The sequence below is a fragment of the Cucurbita pepo genome, chromosome 12 (genome assembly GCF_057944985.1).
Source record: "Cucurbita pepo subsp. pepo isolate OVF chromosome 12, ASM5794498v1, whole genome shotgun sequence".
In the NCBI taxonomy this organism is placed as follows: Eukaryota; Viridiplantae; Streptophyta; class Magnoliopsida; order Cucurbitales; family Cucurbitaceae; genus Cucurbita; species Cucurbita pepo.
Window position 1 is genome coordinate 4,989,218 of NC_141809.1, and position 14,523 is coordinate 5,003,740.

Here is a 14,523-nt window from a genome sequence, read left to right on the forward strand (position 1 = left end):
AAATCTAGAAGCAAGATTTGGAACCTTGTTCTAAATTGAGTCACTCCACAATCTAACTTGATCAAGGCTTGATTGAATGGATCGGGTGCAATTCTACCACAAGAATTGCTTGAAACTTAGAAATGACAAAATTGATGCTCGAATTTCTAAGAAAAACATCTCAATTTCATTCATTCACCAATCTGATTTTTACATAACATATTGTGGGTATTTATAGTCTCCCGACAAAAGACGTTTGTGGCTGGGATTCAATCCCGATCCCTTTTAATATCCACAAAAGATAAAGTCAATTTTGACCATTTGACCATTGCAAAATGAAAACGAAAAAAAACAATAAAATCTTTCAACAAATGGATGATGCAAAGCAGGTGGTCCTTCAAAAAATGTCATGAAGATTCAAAAATGTCAACAACAAAATTCGAACCTACGGATCAATTGATTTCAAACTTGTTGTATTAGTCACTCAAACACATCAACATTTGTTGAAAAGTATTATTCTTAATTTCATAAAATATGTAGGAGTCAAAGGTCATTGACTTCGTCTTTTGTGGAGATTAAAAGGGATCGGGAATAAATTCCAGCCACAAACGTCTTTTGTTGGGAGACTATAAATACCCACAATATGTTATGTAAAAATAGATTCATAGATGAATGTAATTCAAATCTCAAATTGAGACGTTTTCCTTAGAAATCCGAGTATCATATTTGTCATTTCTAAGTTTCAAGCAATTCTTGTGGTAGAATTGCACCCGAGCCATTCAATCAAGTTTGATTGTGGAGTCACTCAAATTAGAACAAGGTTTTCAAATCTTGCTTTAGATCTTTGATCGTAAGAGGTAATCTAATTCTAACCTTATCTCTTGGTTGATCTAAATTTTGTATAAGGAGATTTTAATTACTTTGATTCAAGATTCTTGCTCCAACAAAAGCTTGGATCGTTGGGCTGAGGATTAGGGTTGCCTTATCATGTTATGTTTTCTAAATTGTATGTATACAACATGTTATGAATGACATGATATCACGATAAATGAAATGAATGTAACCCCGTTAGGATTATGTCTGATATGTAGACTTAAAAATGAGAAATGACATGTTAAGCATGAAAGATGATAGCGGGGTTATATTCATTAATGATAAAAGTAGAAATGTTGGGGACCTCATGCATTATATGTGTTGGGTTTTATGTCCTAAAACTCATAGTTTGTAAACAAAAACATATTCTATTTTCAATAAAGTTATTATTGTTGTTTATTCATTAAAGATTGTTATTGAATAAAGTGAACTTTACGATCATTAATCTAAATCCAATAAACTAAGAACACTTTGGCTATAGTATGATTACTTGAACTATATGTAGTGACATAAGAGTGGATCAAGTTCAAGTATATAGTCAAAATGATCTATAGTACAAGGATAAGGCTGAGTACCTTATTCTGGGGACACTATGGATGCGGCTCACATTTGTATATGATATAAAAAATGTGATCACTAAATTGTACATGTGGAGACATGTGAGTGGGGGCATCCTATGCAATGAGTATTGCATAATATCGGACCATGAAGAAAATCACTCTCACTTTATAATGTCGTTTACTGTTGAAACTGATTTTCTTTTCATTCGATGACCTAGGTAACTCGATCTTAATCCTGAGCTAACCATGAAATCCTGTTCATTCGGAATTATCCTTAGATTTGCATGGGTGAGAGTGGCTTGAGTTCGCCGACTCAATAGGCCTCCCATTTCAAGGGTAAAACTGGGTGAATAGCTGGGACATGGGGTGCAAGATGGAATTCGCTGCTACCCACTTTTAGGGATAGAAGAGAGGTAGTTCTCTTAAGTACTGACTCCAGGTTTTGAACAAGGGGCCCCACCCACTCATTGGCTTGAGAGGGATTCGGTTTACTGGTTGGACCACAAACCAATTGTTCATAAGAGGATTAGTGGGACATAAGGAACAAGAAGTAACTAAAGGGGTAAAATGGCTAATTGACCCAGCTCTAGTTACGAACAACCTGTGAATGATCGACTTACTAATCATAGTTATATCAAATGGACAGAAATATATCTATAGTGAGGGGAGTGCAACTACTAGGCTATAGTGGAGTGTCTAGTAGTTAACTGGAATTGATGATTAACAAGGTTAATGAGTTTAACTGGTTAATCTTAGATCGTTGGAGCCCGTGATCTATAGGTCCATTAGGTCCCTCTGCTAGCTCATATCGGACTAAACAGTAGAACAGTGTGACGAGTGAGTTCGAAGTGTTCAAATTCAAATTAGGGAATATGTGCTACATATATACGATATATTTAACCACATTTTTGTTTTATTTACGAATTAAACAAAAAGAGAGAATTTGAGATATTTAAATAAGATTTAAATATTTTAATCAAATATGTGTCGGAATTGATTGAGATTCGCTTTTAAATTAATATTAAATATTAATTAAATAGTTTAATTAATCATTTAATATTACTTTAATTTGAAATTAATTATTCAAATTTTGTTGAATTAAAATGGAAAAAGTCAAAATGTTGACTTCATTTGAAAAATCCATGTTAGTGGAATTTTGAGGTGTCAAATTTTGGTTTAACCAAAGTTGCATGGTTGCCAAATAAACCCCACAAATTTGAGTGGAATTTTGAGTGTCAAAATTTGGTTAACTCAAACATGCATGCTTGTCACATAATCCCAAACATTTGAGTGGAATTTTGAGTGTCAAAATTTGGTGATCTCAAATTTGCATGAACATGCAAACATTTAAATAGAGTGATCATGGTACATGGAAGGTCTTCTTCTTGGGGAAAAACCTTGAGAAAAACCTCTCACAAACACTCTCTTCATATATACACAATCTCTCCTAAGTTTAGTCACTCATCGGATTCCACAATCCCGTTCTAAGGCCGGAGGATAATGGAGAAGACACTAGTGGTGGTTCGAAACCGGTTCGTGAGGAAAAAAGAATTTGAACTACAAAAAGTTAGTATTCAAACTCATTAAGTTTTAATACTTATGAACATGCTAGTTATTTACTATAATTAATGTTCTAAAAGTGCCTAAGATCCAAATTGCTTCCGCATGTGTTATATTAACACCATCACAAACACACTTAATATTATAACGAAATAAAAAAAAAAAAAATTGCTCGAGGTCTCCGACGAAACACCAAAACTCCAGTGAGTGTTGGAGTTTTCGTTCCAACACGCCCTGAGGCTTCTCCCTACTCCCACGAGTCACCACGCCCATCCCCAAACTCCACCCACACTTCAGCAACCTGCAAAGAAGAAAATACAGAGAAAACGAGAGAGAGGGAAAAATCAGTGAAAACTCTGTAAAGATCAAAACAACGAGACCGACGTTCGAAACCTTCGAATCTTGCCACGAAAAGAATCACCGAAGCTTCTAAATAGTTTACTTTTAACTCTTTTGCAGAAAAAAATTGAAAGAAGTCTAGTTTTGAAACGGCAAGAAATGATCAATGATCATGAATCTCAAATATTACATGGTTTTACTGAATAAATGTTCAATGTTATTTGTTAGTTAATTTTAGTGAGTTTTAAATTCAAGAGTAAGTAGTAAAGGAAAAAGTACAAAACAGTTGAAAATGAAAGGCAAGATTTATTTGAGGAAAGAGTGGTTTTATGGGGAAAGGAAACAGTGACGTCCTAGGGCTATAATTAGTAATACCTATAAATACATCATTACTTTCTCTTGGAGAGAAGAGCAGAGAAAAAAAAAAACATAGAAGTAATAGAAGAATGGTTTTTTCAGATAAACTCAGTGTTTTTTTTTTTTTTGTCTCTCCACTCTCGACATCTCTTTCATAAATTCATGAGATTGATTTAACAAATTGGTATCAGAGCGAGTTTTCTTTAACAACTTGGTATCAGAGTCAATGGTGAATGTGATGGGTCAAATGCCGCTACCGCGATTAACGAATACAAACTACGAGAATTGGAGCATCCAAATGAAAGCTTTTCTCGGTCTCAAGATGCATGGGAGGTGGTCAAAGAAGGTTTCGAAGAACCAAAAGATACCACGGGTTATACGATGGCACAAAACAAGGCGTTAAAAGAATTGCGAGCAAAGGATAAGGCTGCATTATACATGCTGTTCCGAGCCGTTGACGAGTCGGGCTTTGAAAAGATTGCCAGTGCAACTACTTCAAAAGAAGCATGGGACACTTTAGGAAAAGTGTTCAAAGGAACCGACCGAGTCAAGTAAGTGCGTCACCAAACCCTTCGTGGCGAGTTGGAGAGCATGAAGATGAAGGAGTGAGAAAGTGTATCTGACTACATCACGCGTGTACAGACCGTGGTAAACCAACTCAATCGAAACGGAGAAATGTTTCCCGAGATGCGGGTTGTGGAAAAGTTCTTGAGGTCATTAACCAACAACTTTAAGAATGTTGTATGTACAATAGAAGAGCCAAAGAACCTAGCAACGTTAATGGTCCATGAGCTCACCGGTTCTCTCGAGGCACACGAGCAACGTAAGAAGAAGAAGAAGGAAACACTCGATCAAACACTTCAAACCAAGGTGTCAATCAAAGATGAAAAGGTACTCTACTCTCAAAATTTACAAGGTAGAGGTTGTGGTCGTGGAAGTCGCGAAAATGGTCGAGGTGGTCAAGGCAACGGTCATGAAGGATACTATAAGGAGAAGGTACAGTCGAGCCAAGCAAATTGGCGTGAAAGAAGACGCAGTCGAGGAAGAGGCGGCCGATCAATTTATTCAAACATTTAGTGCTCCAAGTGTCACAAATATGGTCACTACGTGAATGATTGTAACTCTGACATATGTTACAATTGTGGTAGAATGGGGCATTTTGCACGAGATTGTCGAGTCGATAAAAAAGTGGAAGAAACGATCAACCTAGCCTTGGATGACGCAACAAACGAAGGTATTCTCTTGATGGCTCAAAATGAAGATCTGAAAGCAAAAGAACACGGCGGCGCGAAAGATGATGGCGACGGTCGTGAGGCGGTGGAAACCGTTGGAAATGAGGGGATACGCAGCGAATTTAGCGAAATCGCGATATCGGGGACGAGAAAATTGAAGAAGGATGAACAACTATATAACAGAGAGCTTGAGCTCGAAGAGAGAGAGCTTCAATGGCGGGAAAGGGAATTTGAGGCAGAAAGAAGAAAGAGGATGAGAATGGAAGAAGAAAAGATGGAATGGGAAGAAAGGATGGTAGAAATGCAGGTTGAACATGAAAAACAGATGATGCAAATGTAAGTCACAATCCCTTCAAAATCCCAAAACAATGGCGAAGAAGAAGCCCATGCGATCAGCGAATGAGCCAAATAAATTACAGGATCATGAGCAGGAGAACAGAGATTCAGAGCAACAACCCAAAACAGCTATGGATAAATCTGTGGAGAAGTCTCAGTTGTAGACGTTGAAATCGTTGAATGAGCACCTTTCGAAGGAGAAAATAGAGATTGAGAAAGAAAAGAAAGATTTAGAAATGGAGATTGAAAGATTAGAGAAGGAAGTGGCTGAGCTGAGTGAGAATTCTTTCTATCTTAAACAGCAGAAGGAAGAGAATGGGAAGGTAATTTCTGAACTTGTGAAGAAAATTGAAGAAGGTGTGGAGAAAGAGAATGACTTATTAATAAACATTGACGGTTTAGTGGAAGAGTTAGTGAAGGAGAAAGATGTAGAGATGCTAACTCAACAAAGAGACTCACTTGACGTGACTCTGAATCGAGTCCAACAGGAGGCAGTGAGTTTACGACACACGATTGAGATAATCACTCGTGATAAAGCCGAAATGGAGAAGGCAACAATGGAAGTGAAAAATGTCGTTGTGGACTTGCGAAGGAAATTGAGTAAACTAAAAGAAGCTGTGACATCTTTGACTGAGTCAAGCGTGGCTAAGAATGGGAGAAGGAGTTGCGTCTCAAATGGGCTGTTTTCGAGAAGCTCCAAATGAAGTTTCGTCAGAAAAGGATATCTTAGTTTGTTGCTCGAGGACAAGGAGAGGAAATTGTAGAAGCCACGACTGAGCTCGAGAAAATGAAAATGGCGCAGGTGGATTCGTTGAATATAGCATTTAAGTTTATGAGAGAGTTTTATTGAATAAACGTTAAAGGTTATATTTGTTAGTTAATTTTAGTTGGTTTTAAATTCAAAAGTCAGTTGGAAACGAAAAGGAATAAGTGTTGAATTTGAAAGGTATCTATAAATACATTATTTCTTTCTATTTCTATTGTAAGTCGGAGAGAATAAAGAAAAATAAATTCAGTGTTTTTTTGTCTCCCCACTCTCGACATCTATTTCACAAATTCGTGAGATTGATTTAACCGGTTTTAGATTGGGTTATAATGGCATTCACCATGGTTCAAAAAAACTTGCTTTGCAGATCCATTCGAGCACTGGACTGTGCATGTAACCAATGAAATGCAAAATGGGCCAAGCTTTTTTCTTCCTTACAAGTCGAAAGATGACATATGAGAGTTTGGTTCCTCGAGATTTAAAGTGAATTTGTGGTGAACAACATTGTTATGGTGTTACATTATAATCGCCTAGATCCACCCCTAGCAGATATTGTTCTTTTTGGGCTTTCTGTTTCGGACTTTCCCTCAAGGCTTTAAAACGCGTCTGCTAGGGGAAAGTTTCCACACCCTTATAAAAAGTGTTTCGTTCTCCTCTCCAACCAATGTGGAACTCTCACAATTATATCTGCTAGCAGTGGATCTGGACTGTTACAAATGGTATCAGAGCCAGGCACCAGACTATGTGCCAACGAAGAGGCTGTTCCCGAAAGTGGGGTAGACACGAGACGGTGTGGCAGTAAGAACGCTGGCCCCTAAGGGGGTGGATTTGGTGAGGGTCCCACATTAATTGGAGAAAGGAAAGAGTGCCAGCGAGGACGTTGGACTGAAGGGGGGTGGATTGTGAGAGTCCCACATTGGTTGGGGAGGAGAACGCAACACCCTTTATAAGGGTGTGGAAACCTTTCCCTAGTAGACGTATTTTAAAGCCTTGAGACGAAGCCCGAAAGAAAAAGCCCAAAGAAGACAATATCTGCTAGCGGTGGATCTGGGCCGTTACATACATGCAAAACAACCACGATCATAATGTTTTAGAAGTGTTTTAGCCAGAATACGGAAGTGTTTTAGCCAGAATACGGAAGTGTTTTAGCCAGAATACGACTCCCTAGCGTAGCTCTCCCACATAAGTAAAGATTATGAGTGCTTTTCGTCGGTAAGAGATGATGGAATGCATTTAAAAAATGTTTCTGAAAATAAGTTTGAGATTCCTACCAAACGGCTGTCTGATTGGAAGCATTATTGTAAGACTATGCATGAAATTCTAATATTTAAATAAATAAATGTTCAATTTTAAAAATGTTTCTAAAAATAGCATTATTGTAATGATAAAGGTGTTCCCAATTTTAAAATCATGTTCAATTTATACATGGAACTACTTATTTCCTTTCTACTTATTCCAATCTCAACGTTGTTTTTTAAAAATTGTTTAATAATGACCTAAATATAATAATCTTGCTTGGTTTAACCATCTAAAAATTGTTTAATAATGTAGGGAAACTTAAAAATTAGTATGGAAGTTTGATACGATAATGCCCATATCCAGGATTCAAATTAGGATTTGGTAATTGATGGTCCCGTTATCTCTTGCAGCATGGTCACGTTACCCACTCATTGTTACTCAAGAGTGAAAACTATCTCCACAGACCAATACGAATCCTTCAAACATATTTTGTCCTCGCTCACGTGCCTCTCAAAACATTCTTTAAGAGGTTAGCAAACATAAAATCACTACAAGTAAAACACGTTTAACCATGAAGTTTTATGATTGAGCCAACAAAAAGAAAGGTACACGGTGAAATACTCAATTTGAACACTTTTAAAAGTTTTAAATATATTTTCTCTATTTATTTAATATGATATATTAAATATTAATTTGAACACTTCCCATTTTCTTTCAAATAAATTGAATCATTGTGCATTACTATGAGCTAGCAAGGGGACCTTATGGATCTATAGATTATAAGCTCCAATGATATAAAATTAATTAATTAAACGTTTAATTAATTAATTTCCATTCATTAACTATAGGTCACTCCAGTATAGACTTAGAGTTGCAATTTTATGACTGTAGGACGAGTTATGTCTATTGATATAATATTACAAGCAAGTCGATCCTTCACGAGTTGTTCATAATTATAGCTGGGTCAAAAGTCCGTTTTACCTCTGTAATTACATCTTTCACTTTAAGTACCACTGAATCTCTAATGAAAAATTTATTTATGATCCAATCATAAACCAAGTCCCTCTTGGGCCAATGAGAGGGTGGGGCCCCATTGTTCAAATCCCGAAATCAGTACTTAAGGGAACAACTCATCTGCTTTCCTTATATGGAAATGAGTGAATTCCATCTCATGATATTATGTTCCTAACTTCTTATTTGGCCAAGTCCCCAAAATGGTAGGCATGAATCGGCTAAAAGAGTCATTCTTACCCATGTAAATTAAAGGACAAGCCCTCATAGGCAGGAGTTCATAACTCACTCAGGATTAAGATTGTGTCGCATATGATCATCATGTGAAATATTAATCTTCTCAATTAATGGATTTATAAAGAGAGATTAAATATTTCTTGGTCCAGTCTTATACACAAACTCATTGTACAGGATACCTCCATTTACATGTCTCCACATGAACGATATGGATCAAATCATTTGTAACGGTTACAAAGTGAGTCGTATCAATAGTGTTACCAGGATAAAAGGCACCCAACCTTATCCATATACTATAGACTCTTTAGGTTATTACTTGAACACGATTCTCTTGTATGTCAACCACATACTGATATGAACTAAGAGACATCAATTGTAACGACCCTAAAATTTTACTTATTTAATCTAAGGTCATTACTATCCCTTGAAATGCGGAACATACATTAAATGGGCCCTATTCATAAATGCGACTCACACTCGCCTTTTATTACCTCGTGAAAGAGCAAATGATTATAGGAGAAAAAGAAAAGAACATTATTGAAATAAATGAAAAGGAACAAAACCGAAATGAATGTTTTATTCTACCCTATGGTTTATTATGCAAATACATTTCAACCTATACTAACCTATACTAATGATGCAAACTGAATTCAACCTAGACTACGAAATGAAAAAAAAAACAACTACCGGGGTTATGTGACAATCACATGCAAGGTGTACGATGCCGCCATCGTTGGCACATGGGTGCCTTGCCCTTATCTGCTAAAGTAAAGTAGTACGAGGCTTGAGTATTTCTAGAATACTCAGTAAGTGGCCCCCTATTGGGGTTATGCGACAATCACATGCAATGAAATGATGGGACCTATCGTTTCGTTTCGTTTCGTTTTTCCTATGGTGTAGTCCTAACGGGTAATCGTGGACGTGTACCATATACTCTACACACAGCCCATACGTGCGAGTATGGGCTCACCAGCTAGTTCGCACACTGCTGGGCCACTATCCTTATCCGGTGGGCATACTCTGGGAGCCCCTTATGCCGGGACCCGTTAAAACTAGAACCGTCACGACAGCGCTATGCAAAGCATAACGATTGTTGTCCTGCCATTGGATGTACGCGTCCGTACCCTCGTGATGGGATAGGGGTATCCCCCCAGATGCATGAACACACATAATGCATGAGGTCCCCCCTACTTCTACATTTATCATTAATGATCATAACCCCCCTGTCACGTTCCATGCTTCATGTCATTCTCATTTTCAATTCACATTTCATATATATTCCTATCGGGGTTATGATTCCAGACAGTTTACCGTGTTTCATGTCATACAATTCATGTTGTTCACATTCACATATTCCATACAATCATGCCATAATCCTTCAGGGACCACATATCGTCACATGCATAACATATCACTTCAAACTAAGCAGCATACATAACATACATTCACGTTCACATGAGTTCGCACTTAAGCACATCAAACTAGCATACAATTTTAATGACTCGTGCAAATCTACGGGCACGTGCTAGCATACAGCAAAATACGCGTAACCTACGACGGTTGAGCCACTTACTTGGTAGGCCTTAGCCGAACTCCCTAGAATATAACGTAAGCTCCTAGTTCCTCGTGAACGTTCTACGCTTTCGTTGGTGGTTGATTCCTATTGATTCATTCGTCACTTTAGTTAGCATTTCACAAACATAATTAATTCCAATCTTGAATTTGTGAAATACAACCTTAAAATGATCTATTTTACCTTAAACAGGGCCGAAACTAAGTCCGGAGGGGTCGGAACGACGACAAACGAGCTGGAAATAAGTTTCTCGAGCCGAATAAGCTGCCGAAGCCGAGAAGCTGCCACCGAGCCGAGGGGAGCCACGCTGCAGACGTGCCACGTGGCACAATCAGAGAGCGACGCGTGTGCAGGGGTCCCGAGTCGAGGCGCGGGTTTTCGGATCGCTCGCGGGTTTCGAGTTGTACGCAGGTGACAGGCCGTTCGGCTGAAGGAAAAATGCAGGCGGGCTGGGATTATGAGTTTTGGGCTGAAGTGCCTGGGCCGCGGGAACCGTCGGGTACTGGGCTGACCTAAGGGGACTGGGTTCGGTTCGGGTTGCGGGATCCGGCCCTCGGGTCGGACTTCGTCCTCTTCGCCCGATTGTCTGCGCATTTTTCCAGCGACCTTTCTCTCTCCTCGTTAACGTCGTCTCAACGTCCTTTTTCCCTCCTTTTTTTCTCCGTTCCCGAGTCTCTTCTTCCCCTAACCCCGTTTATGGTATAGATTTGGTTTGTAAGGGCCTCACAATCCTGGATCTGGAGAAGTTCGGAAATCCGACGTTCCGTCTTCTTTGACAACGGTGTTCAACGTAAAGGATTCGTCTAAATCTACTCTTGTTTTGTATGGTTTTGACGTCGATTTCGTATGGTTCGGCTTCGCCGGAGTTTCATGGGGCTTTTCTGTTCCTTCTCATTTTTTCTCTGTTTTCGTTCTTTGCAGGTCGTTTTGGGGTGGCTGAAGGTCGAGGTCGAGTTCTGTAGCATCCCAACCTTCAGCCGCCCTTTGTTGGTCGTGTGCGAGTGAAAACTCCAGCGTTCGCCGGAGTTTTCGGTTCTACCGACGACCTCCCCCCCCCCCCCCCCCCTTTTTTTTTTTTGTTCCATTACATCAATCTTACAATATGCTTCAATGAAGATGTGAAGAAAATATTGTTGAAATCATCACAAAGATATTTCAATTCATGTCACATTGAAGAAGAACGAAGTTTCATGTTTTAAATTTTGGTGGATTACAATTTAGAGTAATTTAGAGTTATTGTATTTCATTAATGTATTTTAAGAATTTTAATTTACTTTAGGTTACAATTACATAATGGTTAATTAAGGCCATTAAGTATGAATGTTACAACTCTGTTAATGCAGTTTCATTTTGAGGCTATATAAAGCCATGTATGTTGTATTTGTAAGTAGACTTAGAAAATATAGTAAAAGAACCATTTATGCTTTTCTTTTAGCAAATGACTATGTTTTTTTGCAATTTTATGTAGTTTAGGTTGCATGTACAATTATTCAAGCTCGACATGATCAATCTTGCTTGTGGAGTGATTCGAATCTCAAACAAGTGTTTGAGATATTTGATCAACAAGAATTATTCAAGCTAGACATGATCGATCTTGCTTGTGGAGTGATTCGAATCTCAATCAAGTGTTCTTGCCTTGAGATATTTGATCAACAAGGTAATCCGAGTCTTACTGTCCTTGTAGTGATTTTCACATATCACATACGATTCAATATTACATTAATAACCTTGATTTTCATACAATGGATAACAATTAATTACAAATAAAATAATAAAAATTATTGTTAAAAACTAAATAATTAATTACGAAGCTTTAGAGCATAAATCCCAACCGTACCATCTTTTTGTGATATGACTTGGTGGCAATCATCTATCTATGTGTATAAGGATTGTATTGTTGTGTTTTGATTTTACTTGTAGCAACTACTCATATGTGAGCACGAAAGTTATTCAGTGTTCAACGATTTATATATCCCTTGATTTCACAATTTTTGTTGTGATTGAATGTATATCTAACTCGATAGGAAGGTTACTTACTTAGTGAGTGTTTTCAATACTCAACCTTTTTAAACAATGTTGTTTTGTAATTGCTATGAGAAACTACCTTATTGTACTTTACCATTTTTTTTATAATTCACTTGGAAGATTCTTTAACTTTATTTTTAGGACTATTGGTGTAACACCCGCTCATCGTCAATGCGATTCACAGGAGCTACCACTGACATCGATAATAAACTCGACAACCAATCATAAATTTCAAATTATTTCTAAAAACATCGAGTAAAAAAAAAACATTTAAAACCAGTACTATTTAAAACTTAAAACGACCAAAGTAAATTCTTCACAACGAAAGCATAAGTACACAAAACAGACACAAACATGGATTCCCAAATAGTCTCTAGCCTGCTAGTCTCGTCCTCGTCCTCGGTTGGCCTGCATCAACTAAATCTGGAAAGAAAAGTTTAAAATAATTTTGATGAGTAATTAAATTACTCAGTAAGTAGCGAGCTTATTTTTCATGAGTTCATAACTAATCTTTCGATGTGTTTTTAAGTTTTATTCGCCATTGACTCCTAGTTTCTCTTACTAGAGTCATCTGTTCATTAATGAGGTATCTCAGCTACCTCAATCTTAATCTTAGGTTACTGACTCTCTCTCGATATGCTTATCTAGAATTTTTGAACTCGTATGTAAGGCTCGCTCTCAGTCAAATACGGCCCGTCTACTAATTCCTCTGGCGGCTTGTTTATCTCATATACCAACGGTCAAGAGTACTCATGCTCCCTGACTTAGCACACAATGCGTTGGTCAGGAACTCCGCGGGAATTTGTAGACTATCATACTCATATAAATAAGCCATGGCTCAACAACCAATAAGCATATCCTAGAGTCATAACATTTCCATTAACATGCATACTCACATTTACTGAGTGCTTTCATACATTTATCATGTTCAACACATAGAACATTGTAGTAATCATTTATATCATGCTTACATCACAAGCAAGCAATCAAGATATACAATAAACATTCAACATCATCAAAACTCATTTTAACATACTAAGCTTTTAATCAGGTAAACAACATACTCACATGTTGTCAACAAGTTAAGAACTAGCTTAAAGAACGATATGCTACTTACCTGGTTTCGAATCCCTTTCTCTCGTGAATGTACGTTTAATAGGGTATTTCAACACAATTTCCTCCAATCAGACCTATATGTCACTATTTTCAAGGTAAGTATAGGTCAAAACGAATTGAACGGGACAAACCCGAAGTCGAAATGAGGTCTCACGCGCCCTCACATTCTCGGTGTGTTTGTCCCACGCGCCAGGAGAACTCCTAGTCGCACGCCCAATCCCAGCTCCTCACGTGCCTTGCGTGTAGTGCACGCGCTCCTTCTTCTTCCTTGCGTTTTCTGAAATTTTCCCAACTTTTCTATTAATACCGATTATGTCCCGAAGCCATATTCCACCCCTACAGCCCGAATTTCGTCCCGACTTCCACTACAACTTTATAGATCTTCTTATTACGATTCTAACAAGCCATATTTTATAACTTATTATGCAGTATAGACTAAGATATCAGAATTTAAAGATTCGGTCAAATGGGTTTCCTTACCTTCGAATAAACGCCTAGTATGGCTTATCGGTTGAGCTTCGAATGCTAAGGAATTTCTCAAGCTTGCGCCCCCGATAAGGAAATCTCCAAACCATGAGGAATTTCGAAAGAGTCACCAATTTCAACTCATTCCCCTGTTTACTGTTTTTCCTTCTTTTCTGTTCTTAGTTTTTAATCCCAGAACCACTGGCACCACCTCACACTTCCCTCTTTCTTTCTTTTCCCTTCAATCCACCTGTCCATTCCTCCTTTCTCCATGGCAGCAGTTTGAAGATGAATTTATATATATATATATATATATATAATAAAAATAAATTTAAAAATGAATTTAAAATGTTTTTAATCCACCTGTCCATTCCTCCCTTCAATTATTTTTGAATGGTTATTCACATGGTTTCATTAACATTTTTTTATTATATTATTACATTTATATATATATATATATATATATATATATATATATATATATATATATATATATATATATTTAAATGAAACATGTGGTCTATAGTTTTTCCCGATAAATTTAAAAATAAATAAATATTATTTTTCGTGGTCTATGTTTCAGTTCACGTTTTAGTTGTACCTATCAATTCCTATTTTTACATCACACTATTTAAACTCATGGACTCTTCCTATTTTAAAACACACAGAATATTTCACAATACACAACTTTCATAGTTTCCTCCATCTAAAAAGCCTCCATTGTTGCTCTCTCCAAAGTTTTCAATTTAATTTTGTTTATCTTATTGCGAGAGAGATGTGTATTGTAGTATGAGAAAATTGTAAATCTACTACTTTAGAGAGTTGTGGTGTATGGTGTGTTTCTATAAGGTTTTA